Genomic DNA, 14,357 nt, shown 5'->3' with positions numbered 1-14,357 from the left:
CAATTTCCCCAAACCAATACCTGTCTCACAAGAGACTTCATGGGAGGCCAATGCGGTCTCCTCATGGATCACTAACTCAGATGATCCTGGAGGGAGAAATGAATGAGCATAGAAGTGCCGTCCTATTATAGATATGTTGCCTGATAAATGTGTTTGAATAGTTTTTGTACACAAATTGGATCAATAGTTTGTACATAAACATTTGTGGTGATTGGTGCCATTTTAACCGCCCCCCCCAAACACATTTGTCTGCAACGTTCTTATTCATTAGGGACCACAAAAGTAAGCCCTCCATTTTATTGAGCTTCGAAAGTATTTCAGTATTTACATTTTGCTGAGCTCTTAGTTCAGCATGTGTCAAATCATGGCCTTTGTCCAAATGATTCAATATTCTAGTCATTACCGGGAACTGATGATCATTACAGTCTAACTCTTGGGCGACAGAAGAAGCGCCCATAGAATTAATGTTTGAGGCCTCTTGGGAACCGGGCAACCTTGCTCTTTAGGGCTAGAGCAGATATTAGCCATGTGCACAGGTTCATCATTATAGGTAGTAGACATGACATCAGCTATTTGGCAAGGGGCCATAACCGCAGAATACGGGGCAGTGACCAAGACATCCTCCATTATGGGTCTTTTCTTAAATTGACTCTTGCTATGATGCAAATTAACATTATCAATGCCCCCAGCTATTCTAGAAGCCGGAGTGGAAGGACCAAGCGAGAGTCTGGTACGTTTACCAATTCATCCAACACAACCAGCGCCATCATTGTGAAGTATAGAGCATCTGCTCCAACAAATGGTGCATTACCAGAACATGTTTTAATATCTATGTCAGGTTCATGCATGCCCAAGAAACGGTGCTGAACAGAGTCATTGTCGTCTAGAATATCCTTTAAAGGAATAGAACCAGAAACAATTGGCACCAAGGTGGATGCAAAGGCAGACAAGGTCGTCCCCAAGACGGGCAAACTCACAGCACACTGATTCACAGATCCTATATCAGAAATACCAGACAATAGAGGCACCTGAGGCTGGCCATCAGCTTTAGTGGAGACATCAAACACAATGTTTCCAGGGATCACAGACCCTGGTAAGGGAACAGAGTCAGGCTTGCCACCTAATAGCATATTGTGAGATAACTTGCCACTGCGTAGCCCTGCAGACATCCTGTAGAACCGTTTGAACTTAGCCACACACTAAACAAAGTGTAACTTATCAAAAAGTACACATATTCAGCAGATAAGGGTGTGAGTAGAGCAATCAAAATTACGATATGAAAAAGACTGAAAATGTGATGAATAATGCACACTTGAGGTTTTGGGCCGCCACACTCCACACCCAAACAGCAAACAGCACTTGCAGGCACTTCTGGGGTGCGTGCGCGGGTGCGCGTACACGTGCCGTTAAATGCAATGCAGGTTGGGCTAGGAGGCGGGGCCGAGGCGGCGTCAAACAGGTGACGTTTCCCTAAAAAAAAAAAATGCAATTAGCTATGAATCAGGAAAGCGCCATAGCGCAAGAAGTTCACAAAGTCAAATAGGCCACAACACACAGGCACAACAGGCACAAGTCACCCACTAGGGTAAAGAACCCAGTACAACAAAGTAGCAAGGAAATTCGACCTAAAATACTGGCAGTAAGTTCAAGTAGAGAGTCCAGGAGAGTTGCGGCACGGAAGAAGCGTTGCCCTTCCTCTTGGCGAAGCACTGGACAGATTAGCAGTAGACAGTAGGAGAGTCCAGCAAACAGCACTTGCAGGCACTTCCGGGGTGCACGTGCCCGTGCCGTTAAATGCAATGCAGGCTGGGCTGGGAGGCGGGGCGGAGGCGGCGTCAAACAGGTGACGTTTCCAATGCTGGCAGTAAGTTCAAGTATAGAGTCCAGGAGAGTTGCGGCACAAAAGAAGAGTCGCCCTTCCTCTTGGCGACTCAACGTAGAAAGGCTCCCACACGGCAAAGCACTGGACAGATTAGCAGTAGACGGTAGGAGAGTCCAGCAAACAACACTTGCAGGCACTTCCGGGGTGCGCGCCAAAGTAGTGCATTAGAGCCGGACAAAGTTTTCCAAGCCATTAATTTCAAGCTCCAGGGACACAAGTTTCCTCATGACCTCCAAGATGCCCCCTTCCAGACCGCTGGAGATTCCCCTAATATATACTTTAAAAGCTTCCCAGGTTATAGCTTTAGTAGGGATCGTTCCCATTGCCGAGCTTTTTTTTTTTATTATGCCAAGGCAGGCACGGAATGTACTTGGGCCAAAGAAAAGGGTTTACTTCAATGGGCAGTGATCGGAATATGTTCGAGGAAGCAGCTCGCAACTTACTGTTTGGTGAACCAATACTCGGGGCAAGTTTATTATTGAGTGCATATCATGTACCAAAGAGTTCAAAGAGAACTCCCTAGCCTCCAGATGCAGTGTGCGCCAAAGGTCTTTCAGCGATAGCCGAGCCATATTTCTCTGAATCTCCCGAGCCACCCTAGAGAGAAACATGGTGGAGGAATGAGCTGGATCTGTCTTTGGCGATAACTAGAATAGTGTTGAAGCTCTCTGTACAGATAATATAGAACCCCAAGTACATTAGGCATGCATTAGTGAGGTTAAGAAAGAATGTTTTGGTGCGTGTAGATGTTATCCTCATCCCCACCAAGTTTCCCAAGATAACATAATGACTGCTGGGATCTGCCTCATGCCGAGAGACTGTGAACTGGAGAGACTTATGCAGCAAAGGGATAACCTAGCGGGAATTGGAGGAGAACAAGGTGTACCAACAAAGCGAGCCCCATTCCTTTGCAAAAGTCTATTGCCAGCGTTCATCAGGTTAGGCTCCTGGATAAGAACAATCTTGACCTGTTGACGCTCCAGGTGCGCTTGGATCTTCCTATCTTGGTTTTAATACTTTATTTTTGGTATTTTCAATATCAACAGACAGTACAACTTGGGAGTCCGGTTCTCTCCCTACCCCCTCTATTACCCAAACAACATCTTTTCCAAGCATCACATTTGAATCACATTCTTAAGCAAGAAAAAAGATTAGCAATTTTTTCAGTTTCTCAGCCTTTTATCAGTCTGTGGCTGTCATCAGGTAGTTAATGTAAGGTCCTCAAATTTCTGGGGGACGTGGGTGAAAGGGCAGGGTCCTGATAAATGCGGTCTCCATGTCATGACAGTAGGCAACATCCTGGAGCCAAAACCGTGCATTGGGTGGGAGGCCTCTCCCCCATGTTACAGCCACCCTCCTGCTTGCCAAGACGAGTAGCAGTCCTGCCAATCGCCTCACGGCGGGTTGTAGGGCATTGGTACATCCCAGTAATGCAGTAAGCAGGCTCAATTCTAGCTGTTCCCCCACAATCAGCGAGATCTTAGCCACTCTGCAAGGTGAAAGAAGCTCACTGGGGCATAGCTGCATCTGTTGCATGCTTCTGAGATGGACTGACAATGTCGGTGTAGCCTAGCTGGTGTGTGGTACACCTGGTGGACGAAGTTAAAGTGGATCAATTTGTATCTGGAATTGAGAGAAATCTTTCGAGTCTGCCACAGTATATAGGCCCAGTCCTCCTCTTCAATGGGGGCTCCCAAGGATATTTCCCATATTTTCCTCAGGATTTCCATCTTTCCCGTCTCATCCCCCAACAGGTCTCTATAGATCTGCAGGGTCAACCGGCCCTCCCCTTGTGACTGAATTACCCTGTGCAGTAATTGCCATACTGATGGTTGTGCTGGGAGTGAGGGGAAGAGGGACTTAAGTGTGTGGTGGAGCTGGAAATACAGAAAAATATCAAGGGTCGAGTCGGTTCCTCGCTCTCTTGCTTGTTGGATCGTAAGGAAGACTCCGTCCACAAACAAGTAGGCCAAAGTTTCAATTCTTAGCTTGTCTGCCCATTGCAGATATACCCGCTCACATGTTATGGGTAACCCAGGGATGTGTTTTGCTGGTAGGAGGGGTGAGTATCAACTGGAAATGCCACCTTTTGCTGCTATCTTTCTCCATTTCGCGTACGTAATCAGGACTACATTTAGTGTGTGTGGTGACACTCTGAGTTCTTCGACGATCACTGCTCGTAGAAGATTGGGGGTCATCAGAGCTAGATCGATTTGGACGTATGGGCGAACAAAGTGGGTGGTGTACCAGTGCCCCAGGAATTGTGCTTGTGATGCACAGTAGTAGCGTTCAAGGTCTGGTAGGGCCAACTCTCCCTTTGCCGTTGGTTGTATGAGCATCGTGTGGGTTACTCCTGCTGGTTTCCCAGCCCATATTAGATCTAAGATTAGGCCACATAAGCGCTGAAAGAAGCCTCCCGACAGTAGCAGGGGAACGTGAACGAATAAATACAGGAGTTTGGGCAATACGATCATTTTAACAATGGATACGCAACCAAATAGTGTAAATGGAACGTGTCGCCACCTTGCTATTTTTTCTCGGAGCAATTCGATGGCTCTCCCATCATTGTCGCAAAACAGTTCCCTGTGGTTTCTGGATAGCATCAACCCTATAGCATCAACCCTAAGTACCTTACGCCAGAAGACTCCCACCTAAGGTTAAATTAGTCTCGAAATTCCCTGGTTTCTACCGTAAAGAGGAACACCACCGACTTGCTATGATTGATTTTGAGACCTGAGAATGCCCCAAACCTGAGAACCTCCCACATCACTGGGTTCAGGTTGATTTCTGGGTCACTAATGAAGAGGCAACAGAACAAAGATGAGTTCACTATTTAGGGAACCTGCATACCCTGCACACTTTCTGGGGCAAAAACAGCCAAAAGATTTGTTAAACCTAGAATGTGCTAACCTAATAATGTGGTAGCAGGTGTGGCATATATAGTCAAGTATTGGGTAATTGTATATGTAATTCAAACAAAAAGTATTAAATTGACAATTTTCTTTGTTAAAAAACAAGAATATTTTTTCTTGAAAAGGCCCAATGTGTTTAGAGTATTTCACTCTTCTTCAGGGGCAAGAAGTATTTTCAAATAAAGGTTTTATGAAAAAAACATTCAAACAGATACACTTAATTAGACAACTAATTAGACCGTCATTCAAACATATACATTAATATCATTATAAACATATATTGTTTTTGTTAAATTCACATAGATTAGTCTGTGTGTTTAGAATATATAAAAACCTCCCATATTGGGAACACATTTTTATGAAAAACATGTCAGTTCATTATAGTCCACTGCTTGGTAGTACAATCATTTCATTGGTTACCGATTACATTGTTCCAGTATTTGACTTTATTTTTGACTGATTAGTCTATTAACTGTATCATTACCAAATGAGAAACTGGGTAATTAATACATTTCCGCTTACCTAGAAATGGCAGTCTTTCTAAGATTTCGCGAAATTTAAAACAAGACTAATTGCTGGTATGTACCACTAAAAATATATTAGAATCGGCTTACCATGGGTTAAAAAGAAGGGGTAAATTAAGATAACTTTAATGTGGGTCCTCAGAGGGAAGTGAAGGATCTGGTATTCCAACTTCTGTTAGCCCAATAAAATTCTAAGTGCCTGCGTACTAGTCGTATCTAGATAAAAGTAAAGTTCATCTACTCAAATGAGTGAAGGAACGGAACAATTCTATGCAAGGTTCTGGAAGAAAAAAGTAGATTTATCTTACCAGCCACTCTTTTGTTAAGGAAATCTATTGGTATGGGTGCTGTTGAATTCAGCCTCATTGTGCAAGTCAATGTGCTACTCCTCAATCATGAGGTCTGTAAATATACATATTCCCAATGAGTAGTGTATGGAATATGACTCTAGGTTTGATTATAATCAACGTGTTTCATCCAGATATGAAACCTCGCTGGTCTGCCAGTACCAGCCTGGGCATCAGTGGAAGAAGCCGTCTAGCCAGGATTTTGGCGAAAATTTTGTCGTCATTCTTCGGAGGGTTTCCCAGGCTTATGTAGTAATATTACATTAGCTTTGCACATTGTGGGGTGTAGTGTTCTCTTTTCCAGTGCCTCTTCGTATACAAGGAGGAAGAGTGGGGCTAGGGTAAGGGCTAACACTTTGTAAAATTCCCCTGTTAGTCCTTCTGGGCCAGGTTATTTGGGTCCTGGGAGCTCCGAGATCACTGCTCAAGGTTAATTGGTTTGTTAAGACATTCCCGCAAGTCCCCTTCCACCCAATATAATTCTGTTTCTTCAAGGTAGTCACGAAAGGCTTTGGGTCCCTCTGGCATTTGGAGCTATACAGTTCTTGGTAGAAAGCAGGGAATACTTCTGAGATATCCTCTTCAGTGTGAACTGTGTCCCCATGTGGTTTCTGTATACTTTCTACAAAGGGGGTCCGTCCTGTATACTTTCTATAAACAGCGCTCCTGGTTTCTAGCCTTCACCATACTTACATACTTGGTGTCCCCGCGCCAAAAACCGGATTTCTCAGCCTGTGTTTGCCCTGAATTTGTCGAGTTCCTCGCAAAGACGGGCCAATGTTTTGAGTCTATTGTTTTTCTGCATATTCTCTCTCTATTGCTTTAATCTGGATTTCCCCTTCTGCGAGTTCCCTTCTGATGACCAGCAGAATTCTGTTTTCCTTGGACATACAGATCCCTCGGACGTAACATTTGAGAGTCTCCACTAGAACCCCACTAGAGGATACTGATCCCTTGTTAAGTGTAAGAAAGGACTGAATCTCTATCCGTAGCTCTTGGGCAAACACCAGGTCCTGGAGTGCCCCTGCCTTGAATCTCCAGGGGTACCCATCCCCCTCCTGCCCGTTTGAGGTGTACATTCTAGTGTCACTGGGGAATGTTCAGAGAGTGTTATTGGGAGAATGTGACTGCCCCCCCAGCAGAATCCCTTTTCCCGGGACACTAGCAAGTAGTCTAGCCTGGAGTTGGAGCCGTGGACCCAGGAGTGATCTGACCTATCACTAGGTAAAATCTGACCTTTAAGTGGCTAAGTCGCCATTCATCAATTAGAGATAGCATGCCGTGCAAATTTCTTGTATCTGAAGGCTCGCTTTGGTCTTCCCACTTGGGGTCGCACTTGATCTATACCACAGGGGGCCTAGGGTGGTATTCATATCTCCCCCCCAGATGATCGTGCCTGTTCGGAACCCAGCTAATTGCATCATAACTCAGTCAAACGTGTTTGTGCTGTCTATGTTTGGGCCGTATGAGTTTACCAAGATGACCAGTACACCCTCAATTACTCCGTTCACCAGTAATGCCGTCCCAGCTTGGTCTTTAGCCATTGATATTAGCCGGAACTTCACCCACTTATTTATCAGGATTGCTACTCCCCTGGCGTAGGATGAGAAGGAGGAATAGTATCTGACATCCCCAACGTGCACCCCACCTGCTCTCAGAAGAAGGAGTGAGGTGGGTTTCATGTATTATTGCCGCATCAATGTTATGCCTCTTGAGATAGTCTTTGAATCTTGGCTGGGTTATTCGCTCCTCCTATGTTCCACGTTGCTACTTTGAACCCCATCGGACCCTGGTGTATCTATTCAATGTGACTTGGGTTTTTTCAACCATTACTTTCTTAATGTAGGTAAGATCTGCTTGTTCCATAGGATATGTCAGTGGAGTGAACTGGCGAGGACCGGACTGCAAACAACTATAACTACCCTTAAACTCCCCCCTTCCACCCGTTGTCCCCTCCCCCTATTTCCCATGTACCCAGTTTCCCCTGCCTCACGGGCCACCCCCAACCCACCCGTTAGCGTTTCCCACCCCCTAAGCCATATCTCTTATACAGTGCTGAGTTTGGGGCGCTAGGGCCCAACCAAATCCGTGAACTCCCTTTCAAACTAGGGTGTAAGTGCGCCTGTAACACTAGGGTTATATATCTGAGGTACATTTGGCATAATTAGTATTCGCTTCCTCGTTTCCCCTTATGTGCTGATTTATACGGCTCAGTGTTTAGTGTTACAGTGTTGCTTCCCAATGTGTTTCAACCAATACAACCTCAGTCTCTCAGGTCTTGGTCAACTCTCCGGTGTCTCCAGCTGTTGCGAGTGGGGCGGCTGCCGATCTCCATTAAGAAGGAGGTTGCTGCCTCTGGCGAGGTGAAGAATTGTTTCCTCCCCGCGTGCTGGACTCAGAGCTTTGTAGGAAAAAGCATGGAGTACAGTATGTTGCAGTCTCTCAAGCGTCTATTCACCCCTGCGAAAGACCTTTGTGACGCTTGTACCGCTGTCGAAAAGTCTGGGTATATTTGGATCTTGTTGCAGTCGTAGTGAAGTTCTCCTTTTTCTCTAGCCAGTTGAAGGATTGTGTCACGGTCTCTATAGTTGAGAAGCTGTGCGATGATTGGGTGGGGAGCCGCTCCTGGTATCGGGCGAGTGGCAGGTATGCCGTGAGCTATCTCAACAACAAACAATTGGGATAGTGAAGTTCCTCTGAACAATTCTTTACACATAGCCTCTATGAATTCTTCCATTTTGCGAAGACCCTGCTGTTCTCTCACACCGACCAGGCGGATAATAATAATAATAATAATAATAATTAGGCTTTATATAGCGCTACAAACCCTCAGGTATCTGAGCGCTGCTTATTATTACCCACGGTGTGTGGTGCTCATTTATCGACCTCGGAAGGATGAAAGGCTGAGTTTGGCCCCGCCGGGATTCGAACCTGCGTTAACAGGCTCTGCACGGGTGTCAAAGCGGGCGCTCTACTCGCTGTGCCACTTGACCGGCGTCAAGCTCTTCCCTACAGGTCTTCATTTTTGGCTGTTACTGCTTTCACCTGGAGCTCTAGCGCTGACACTCTGGCTAAAAGTGAGGTACTCCCGTCTTCCAGTGCGGATACTCTCTGCACCATTGCATTTAGGCGGTCAACATTGTTTTATAGATGGTATTGTAGCAGACCGACCTTGGAGAATAATGAGTCTAGTTTGGAGTGGAGGCCTCCGATGCCAGCCTTCAGGTCAAGCAGCATCTCTCAAATGTCTATGTCCGGGGATGGGGCTGCGCTCTCCTCGGTCTCCCCCAACGTCTTGTCGTGTTCCAGCTGGGATTGAGATCTGGGGGCCTTGGCAGAAGGTCCACTTTCGAAGTTGAGTTCCATTGTAGTTTATCTGATTTCCCCCATGTTCAGTGGCTGTCGCTCTTGGGACCAGTATGGGCGTCCAGAAACGATCGCAAGGGCCAAACTGCTCTTATGAATTATCAGTGTAAGTTCGATTGTTTATGACCCCAGTGGCGAGCCGGCTTGCTCAGTTGTGAACGCAGCCGTTGGTCCTCTTATCTGCCAAGAGTCGGTTTCAAGCCGATTTGTTCAGTTGTATTGTTCGGATCCCCCATTCGGGAAGTTTGAGACTGGCAATGATCCCTGCTGAGGTGTCTCGGCTGTTGACTTGCTTGGGTCAGTGCTAATTCTCACTGTGAGGTCCAGGTTTGTGCTTCCTCTTTGTTGTACTGTGCCTATTGCGGGGCTTTGACTCTTCCTCAAAGCTCCTTGTTGGTGGGGCTGCTCAACGAGTGGTGCACTGTTTCCTTCCACCTGAGTATCTCTCAGCATGACCCTCTGTTATTTCAAAGGGTGTTGGGGTTTTAACTCAGTGCCCCAGGTACCCCACGCGTCTCATTCATCGTGGCAGTGACAGTCACCAAACGGCCAATTTCTTGATTATCGTTTCTGGGGAGGGAATGGATTCAATCGGTGCCCTGCTGCCGCTTTATGTTGGTTAGCCGGCTTGCTTTGTTCACTCTACTGGGGCAGCTGGATCATCCCTCTTTTTTGCTTTATTGTTGGTTCTCTCCCTGTTCGCTATATTGTGGTGTATGGACTGTCTTTGTTGGTGTCTTGGGTATTTTTCTGGTGGACTTCTCTCTCGCCGACTGTGAGATGCGTTGGATGGTTGGTGTCTAAACTGCCATTGAGAGGTCAAGTTCTAGACAGCTTCCAGTCTCCCACCACACGCCAAGAGGATAAGCAGTTGTACCTTGCCTCTGGTTCCCCAGCAATGATAATGTCAAGTGTAACTGTCTGGCCTTTCCTTTGTAGTTGTGGCGTACTAAGTAAGACTTTGGGCTTCGCTCTTAGTTGCAACGCTGCCTGTCGTGGCCGCAGACTTGGAGTCAGAGTTATTATTATGAGTGCCGGGGGGTGTGCTCCAAGCTGCCTCTAGCCCCAGGTCTAACGTTGGGGAGACGGATGGCTGTCTCTGCCCGCTCGCACAGTCTGTTGAATACTACGATGATTGGATGGTTGTGGGGGGCAAGGGTTTCAGTACCTCCCGTTGGGCCTGAACTACATGGGACTGTTCATTGTGACAGGGTCTCCGCGCTTTCCTCTTACTCCCCGGGGCCTCCGTTATCTGCCGGCAGGAAGAGCTGCTCTACCTTATAGCCGATGGGGGGAGGTCAGAGGGTTGCTCCTCACTTCAATGGTGCAACATTATCGCTGAATGGTCCGCAACACACCAAACCGACAGGGTTGCAGGTTTGGCTCGGGGTGCGCTGTCTGATGTGCAGTCTCACAGGTCCCGTTGGCACTGCCCTTCACACTGTCTGTCCCGCTCGGCACTCGCGCCTGGGGGCTCCACTCTGTCTCCGCTTCACGCCACTCTGATGTTCAGAGGGAGGCTGACGTTGGGGGCTCAAGGTCAGGTCTGCCATATAGGAGTGCTGGGTTCGCTCAGGTGTGGGTTATCCTCTGCCGCCTCCTTCCTCAGACGGCCAGCTCATGCAAGCGTTGGGTTCTCTGAACTTTTGTGCCAGTTGTTAGGCAGAAACCTGTGCAGTTCCCTTTGGGAACACTGCAAAAGATTTAGGACTACAGGTGTTAGCAGTAAACCCACTTGGTAGCAGTCTGTACCACCCAGATTTACCTGGTAGCTGTGGCTGAGCAGTCAGACTTCCCTCAAGAAGAGTTAGGCAGTATGCAAAGCATACACAATAGGCCCTCAGATACAATAACACAAGCAAACACTGACCAGAGCTTTGGTATCAAACTATATAATTATTTATTTAAAAGCACACTGTTTGAAACACTCCAGCACTCTTATTGTAAAACAATCTAAACACAGTTACTATTTTAATATATACAACCCTTATTCCTTTTCAGATAGGTCTTAGTTAACACCACTTATTTCCAGACAGGTGAGCGCTTAACTATAGATGGCACTCCAATAAGTTCATGAAGAAGGGAGGGAAAAAGACAGAATATGGAAAGATACACCACTCTAGGATTTAGGAACACTATTAGCAAGGCAGAAGAGCAAAAGTCACTTGTGAGCCAAAGTTCATAGGCTGGGCCCACTCTTAGAGAGCAGAGCACAAATGCGCCCAAGATCACACAGTTACACTAGGCTTCGAAAGTCTTGCAGAGAGTTCGAAAACAGTTTAGAGAGGCTCAAAGAAGTTTAGCCAGGGTGTCCCAGGCTAACCCAGGTTCAAAAGCCGGGGGCTAAATCTACCCCGTACAGTCGGTGGCAAGGGAAGCCAGGCGGAACACGGTACCTTAAGTGGGAAGGATCCTCCAGTGGTGGCAGTTGTTCCTGGCAGCGGGTGCAAGTCTCGGCGTCGTCCAGGGGAAGAGAAGATCTCGACTTGGAGGAAGGCTGAAGGTTGTTGCACTGCCAGGGCAGAAACCAGCAGCGGAGTTTTCCGGTTAAAGGTATTACCCTTTATTTCGCGGTTGTGGTAAAACGTGGTATTCCGGTTGCCGGGGTGCTTGGCACAGGCAAGTCGGCCACGAGATGCGTCGGGAAGGCGAAAAGACGGTGAAACTGGTTATCCCCACCAGTCAAAGGAAGAAGACTCTCAGGCGGGAGATCTCCTCTGTCGTTGGGAAAAGTGGTGAGACTGTCCAGCACGGCTCCACCGGTGGTGTCGTCGTGGCAGGTCGGCTCAGCTCCTCCCTCGTCGGATTCTTAGGTCCTGTGGCGACTTCTGAAGTTCCAGTCCCCAAAGCCCTGCTTTTATGCAGAAAACCCCCATTCACTCAGCCTAGCTGTCACTCAAACATGCTAAGTGGTGAGCCGGCCGGCTCACCACTTGGGCCAATCAGGACGGAGTGCGACTTGAGTTGCCTAGGCAACTCAGTCCAGGGTGTCTAAATCCCCCTCCAACCCTCCTAAGTACCCCAGACAGAGTGGCACCACTTTGGAGGGCTTCTGTGGAGAGGCCCGCCAAAAAAGTGGAACAAAGGGCTCGACTTGGGTTGGAGTCACAGAAGAGAACACAAACGCCGTTTTAGAACCAGGTTTTGGCAAAAAATACCAACCGGAGAATTAATAATAATTAAATAAACCGGCGGTATGTTCGAGGCTATCGTAATTAAATAAATAAAGATAGTAGCCTCGAACAATGGGAAAATCCCATAGAGAAATATTTGCGGTTGAATATAAAAAGTAGTAACCACTGCCACCAGCCAAAACTCGATCAGGGGGGACGGAGACGTGCCCCCTCGACTAACAGACCCCGGGGCAATCGAATTGGCCCAGCCAGTACGTCCACAATATGATGGTTTGTACTGGTTCTGTTCAGAATGTAAGACTAGTAAAGTCAATGGTGACTTTACATGCCCTGGGAGACAGTAGTCAGTCCCAGTGTATGGAGTCTATACTGGGGGGTCACTATGACACCCCTGTGTTACTGCACTGAGGGTGCTGTGTAACACACATCACAAAAACACATGCAGCCCTATGGAGTAAAAGACCCCATAGCCCATTAAACACATCTAGAGTCAAAGGAACACACTCAAATCATGTCCAAGAGTGAGGGTAAAAGAGTCTCACTCTTGGCAGGAGAAAAAATAAACCCCAAAAATCCAGCAAAGCTGCTGGGGGACTCACTAGGTTAGGAAATTCAGCCTAAACAGAGAATTCTCCCTAACACCAGTTTCTTACAGACCTCATGTGGGTCTCGCACCACTGCACACCGGCTACCAGTAGAGCCCTGCTGGGTCGCAGATTGTTTCTTTTGCCGGTGTGTGCGTGAGCCGACTAGCAGCCGCAGCTCTGCTGATTTTGCCTCCATGGTGGTGCCCTTGATGTGTTTGCAATTCACTGGCAGGCTCCTGGACAGCGATTGTTCTGTCCGCACAGTGCAGGGGCGAGCCTCCAGGTCACCGGCCCTGCAGCACTACTTTGAATCAGGCCACTTCGAGGGGGCGTGGTTATGGCACATGGAGTGAGGACGAGACTTTGCAGAGCTCCTGCCTCGATCCTCCCTTGATCCTCGGAAAAAGCATCCAGATCTAAGCTAGCCATTTAAAAATATAACGTTCGGCAAGGGCAAGCGATCCTGCATACTCACTGCCCCAGTCCTGCACGAAACGGAGCCGCCGTCTCGTGGTTTGAGACTTCTGAACCCGGGCCCCCCGGGGACCAAGATGGCGGCTATAACAGCGGGCTGACCAGGAGGAGGAGGGGGAACAGCACGCCGAGTCGCGCTTCACTGGGAAGCTAACAACCCTCGGCGGCCGCTGCCACCTGGATCCCAGACGCTGGGGACTTTATCTCTACCCCTCCCCATACAAGGGGATCCAGTCACCAGCACCCATTGTGGCCAGGTGGCGGAGGTGGAACAAGAGACCCGGACCGGGGCCCCCCCCCCGGGTCGAACCGAGAGGACTGCAGCGAGGTGGAGTGAGCTCTTCTGGAGCTGTGCGCGGCCCGCCGAGCGGGCACAGACTCCCGCAGACCTGTCTGCGCGCTCTCCTGGCCGTGCTGCGACGGGCCCCCAGACCCCTGCAGCCTGCGAACTGCATGGAGCGGACCAGGACGAAGCGGCACATCAACGCGACACCTGCCTCTAACGGCCCACAACACTCACGAGTTCCGGAGCAGCGCACTGCTGCCCTGACTGAGCAGGAGCCTCCCACTGGGACCAACTCCGGCAATCCCCAGCCCCCAGCCCCCCGCCCGCTCAACGAGGAAGGCCCTCCAAGGCTGGAAGGACCGCCCTGCGCATACACGCCTTCCATCAGGGTTAGGAGAGCTGGACAATCAGCATAGTTGCACCCGCTGCCCTGCTGGGGAACTCTCACAGCACACCTGAGCAATGCGCGGAGCAGCCACCCCGATAGGACTGGGGAGTGATCCTGGAGCCTTTTTACCCCTGCAGTGCCGTCCACCAGGTGACGCAGGTCTCCCTACTATTATCAGGATCCCAGTCTGGGGACGCCCATAACCCCCACCCTCACACATACAAAACAGCGCAGGGCGAGGTTGGCACTGAGCACACGAACTAGGGGGTTGCACATCCAGCATCCTTTTGCACCTACCCCCGGAGTTTAAGAGTGAACAGAGTGATCCATCGACCCAGCCCCACCAGAGGGGACCCCATATTGGCCCTCCCCACAGCACAGAAGCCGCGGGGCACCAGCGGAGCACGTGATCTTCCCGCTGCAGTAGTGGGGCTGTCTTGGAGGTACGCACAATTTC

The 14,357-nt window shown here is 48.7% G+C and overlaps 1 protein-coding gene across 2 annotated transcripts in view; it reads right to left on the bottom strand.

Moving 5' to 3' along the window:
- ASB3 (ankyrin repeat and SOCS box containing 3) overlaps positions 1-14,357 on the bottom strand; it is a 1,206,585-nt gene that overhangs the window by 1,138,483 nt on the left and 53,745 nt on the right. The window lies entirely within an intron of this gene.

This window comes from Ambystoma mexicanum, chromosome 4q (genome assembly GCF_040938575.1).
Source record: "Ambystoma mexicanum isolate Mex_15411 chromosome 4q, UKY_AmexF1_1, whole genome shotgun sequence".
NCBI classification, from domain to species: Eukaryota; Metazoa; Chordata; class Amphibia; order Caudata; family Ambystomatidae; genus Ambystoma; species Ambystoma mexicanum.
This window is presented reverse-complemented; position numbering and strand designations above follow the sequence as displayed.